We start from the raw sequence: 4,212 nt of genomic DNA, 5'->3' as shown, positions 1-4,212 counted from the left end.
ATCCTCCGGGCTCCACCTGCTGGTGACCTGGAGAAACACAGCAAAAGTGATATGATGTTGCATTCCTTCAGCATTACTTTTGAAATTCGACCCCCTGATTGGCCCAAATTCAAACTTTAAAGTTGTTTACCCTCCTGACCTCTCATTGGCTCTTCACCTGACCCCCCCATTGGCTTTTCATGTTTACATTTGAAATTGTTTTGATGCCCTGGCCCCCTTTTGGATGTCTCTGCCCCAGACCTCAAGTCCCCCCTCCCTCCTACGTGTCTGTATAAAAGTATTTGTTTTCGTTGTCTCTCATTTGTGCTCTGTAACCAGGGATTGTCTGGATTCTCCATTATACGGTCTGTTTCTATGCTATCTATTTGTACCTGATGAAGTCATTGTATTGACGAAACGTAGTACTATGCCCACAGCAGCCTAATTTCCAAATAAATCGGATATTGGCTGGATCGCACTTGTCTCATTACCTTACAGTTCAGTTTAGTTTATTTCAGTATAGCTTAGATACTTTCCGTTTTAATTTGAATTCGAACTATTCGAAAAGAAACATGCAACCGAACCACCTTCAAGATGACGGTGAGTGGACCCTGGTCCAACGGGGACGTCGCAGGCGGACTCCTCGGGACCCCCAATACCCCCCGACGCTGATGGATTTCTCCGCGTGGGCTGCGCCTGCTCCGGAGGCCCGCTTCCATCACTTCGACCACGGACACGAACGTCTCTGGGCCCCACGCCACCCGTCTCCAAGACGTTGGGAGCAACACGCGAGGCCCGTCAGGGACTGGTCTCCCTACGGGCCTACCCGTCACCACCACGAGGGTTGGTCCGAGGCCCACGGACCGGCCTACTCGCCTCCACGCCGACCGGCCTACCCACCTCCTCGCAGACCGGCCTACTCGCCTCCTCGCCGTGAGGCGCAGGAGCCTCTCCATCGCCGCACTCCTGAGACGCGTCGGGCTCCTCGCCATCCCGCCCGAGCTCCGAGCCCCCCCGCCGGACCCCGCAGGTGAGACCTCCACCTCCGCGTCCCGACCCACGACTCCGCGACCGGCCCCGACCTCCGGTCACCACCGCGGCGCGCACTGGGTCTGCGCGTGCGCCTCCACCCAGGCGGGCGCCGCGTGCCCCGGCTGCTCAGCTCTCTGACGACCCGGACTCCTGGCGGCCCTGAAGGCCTCTCACCACCTCGCCAACGCCGAGGGCCCGGAGCCCCTTCCCGTCGTCGCCAGGCTAGCTGAGTCCCTGAGGGTCTCCATTCGCCCTGCTGTCCCCAACGCCGCGACCGCGCAGCTGATTGACGGTGACGCGCGCAACTGGCGGTACACCAGCATGCTGCTGCTCCGGGACCACTACAAGGCTGCGGTGGACGAGAAGGTGGGGGCTCTCCTCCTCCTTCCAGACCCCATCTGGCGCCCGAACTTCACCGTGGCCCTGGCCTGGGCTCAACCCCACTTCGGCCAACGCCTGCGCCCGGAGACGGTGAGCGCGCTGCGCTCTCGCCTCAGAGAGGTTCCGGACGTTCCGGTCCCTCTGGTCCAGCTGTTCCCGCAACCCGCCCCTGGAGCCGTGCTGCCACGCTTCACCCTACCTGCTGGACCACCGCCTCCTGCCCCCGGCCTCCGGTCCCCTGGACCCGGTCCGGAGGCCCTTGACGTGGGGGTAGGACCTGCTGAACGGCGCTCCCCGGCCAGGCTGCCGTCGCCTACCTTTTCCCTGGCCTTCTCCTCCTCTCCTTCTTCTCCGCCCCTGTGCCCCCCCATCCCCCCCGCCTCCTCTTCCTCTCCCGTTCCCCTTACCCCCTCTCCTCCACGGCCTGCAGCCCCGGGACTTCTCCAGAGCACCACACCGTTGGCTCAAAGGACCAGGCTCGCGTCCAGCCGCCTCTGCCGACGAGTCGCAGCCATTTCCGCTCCCGGACCTTCCTCTTCTCCTCTTCCTCCCCCTCCTCCTCCTCCACCGCCCTCCGGCTCGACACCCCCGCATGGGTTAGCCCGGGCCGACCCGGAGAGAAACGACGTGCTAGAAGCCAACCCCTTCTGGTCTGCCGCCCAACGGCGCAGGTCGGAGAGGATTTGGATTGACAGGCTGGGGACCATGCAACCCCTTGGTTTGAACGTTGGGGTGGGTCGGGGACCCCTGGGGAGCCGCCTGATGATGGCCCGTGCCAGCGACGCCACCGTGGCGTCGTTAATTGCTGACTGTCCTAACCCTAACCCTCTCCCTCACCTGACCCTAACCCTAACCCCGACCCTCTCCCGGTCCTAAACCTAACCCTTCCCACCCCTGACCCTAACCCCAACCCCCTCCCTTACCTAGCCCTTACCCTGACCCCGCCCCCTGGCCCTAAACCTAACCTCTCCCACCCCTGACCCTAACCCCAACCTCTCCCTTCCCTACCCCCCAAAGGCCCCCTTACATGACCTCCACCCCAGCCCCCGGCCCCCCACAAAGGATCCCCCTTTCTTATTTTTCTTACCATGTGTTTGTGTTTATTCTGCCCCCCTGCCCCAGCCCCCCTTCGTCCCCCTATTTTTTATTTTTCATACATTCCTATTTACAAACAATATTACTTTTAATATGGTTTCCAAATGCACCCTGTGTAATTATTCTATTGATGTCCTGTGCCCCCCCCTTCCCTGCCATTCTTATTTATTCAAGCGATCATGTTACCACATAATTCCTTAAAAGTGCTTTAATGTACTCTTCAAACCTCGACAGTACATTGATTTGACCCACTGATTTAATAGGAACGCATGGTTTTGGTCTATTTACGCAATAGCCATCGCTCTCCACTCAGCGCTGAGTCACCTGGAGAAAGAGGGAAGCTACGTCAGGATGCTCTTCATTGATTGCAGCTCAGCTTTTAACACCATAATGCCAGACATTCTGATCCCCAAGTTAATCAACCTGGGGCTCCCACCATCCACCTGCTCATGGATTAAAGACTTTCTGCTCAACCGACCCCAGCAGGTGAAACTGGGTCCTCACCTCTCCTCCTCCCGGACTCTCAGCACTGGCTCTCCCCAGGGCTGTGTGCTGAGCCCACTACTCTACTCCCTCTACACATCAGACTGCAGTCCCACCCACCCAGAGAACATCTTTGTTAAATTTGCTGATGACACAACGGTGGTGGGCCTTATAACAGGGGGAAACGAGGCGGCCTACAGAGATGAGGTCCTGAAACTTGGTGAGTGGTGTGTTTCTAACAACCTGGCACTGAACACCACCAAGACCAAGGAACTCATCCTGGACTTCCGATGGAACAGAGCCGCCCCTGCCCCCCTGTACATCAACGGTGAAGGTGTGGAGCGAGTGCAGTCATTCGAATTCCTCGGAGTCCACATCTCTGCTGATCTCTCCTGGTCGGTCAACACCTCAGTGCTGGTCAAGAAGGCCCAGCAGCGGCTACACTTTCTGAGGGTGCTCAGGAGAGAGCATCTAAACACACAGCTGCTGGTGACCTTCTACCGTTCCACCATCGAGAGCCTGCTGACCTACGCTGTGTCAGTGTGGCACTCCAGCTGCACGGAGGCCGACAGGAAGAGACTGCAGAGGGTGGCAAACGTTGCTCAAAAAAGCATTGGCTGCCCTCTGCCTTCCTTAAGCACCATCTACGGCTCCCGCTGTCTCAGCAGGGCCAGAGGCATCCTGAAGGACACCAGCCACCCCGGCTACCATCTCTTCAACCTGTTGCCCTCTGGCAGGCGCTTCAGGTCCATATATGCCAGAACAAATAGACTCAGGGACAGCTTCTTTCCTAAAGCTGTCACCTTACTGAACTCAGTTCTGCAGTAGATGCCCGTGGTGCCCCCCGCGCACATCGTGAGGAAGGCGCGCGCTCTCCTCCCTCCTCCTCCTATGGTTTGCGGGAGGGGGAGGAGGGAATGGTGAGCTGGGGACGGAAACACGATGATTGGTCGAGTGAGGAGTCTGTTGGTAGTCTACTGCAGAGTAGTCTGTTGGTAGTCTTTACTGTGTATTTTAAATTTGTATTTATTTATTTTATTTATTTATTTATTTATATTATACATTGCTTTTGTAATTATTATATATTTATATTCGATTTACATGTATGCATGTATGGAGCTGCTCATTGCATTTCGTTGTACTTGTACAATGACAATAAAGCTTTCTATTCTATTCTATTCTAATAACATTTCTAGCGAGAAATATACTTTTTACTTGCATAATCTTCAGTCAGTGATTGTG

Source organism: Gadus morhua, unplaced genomic scaffold (genome assembly GCF_902167405.1).
Source record: "Gadus morhua unplaced genomic scaffold, gadMor3.0, whole genome shotgun sequence".
NCBI classification, from domain to species: Eukaryota; Metazoa; Chordata; class Actinopteri; order Gadiformes; family Gadidae; genus Gadus; species Gadus morhua.
The sequence above is the reverse complement of the archived record's forward strand: the minus strand, read 5'-3'. Positions refer to the sequence as shown.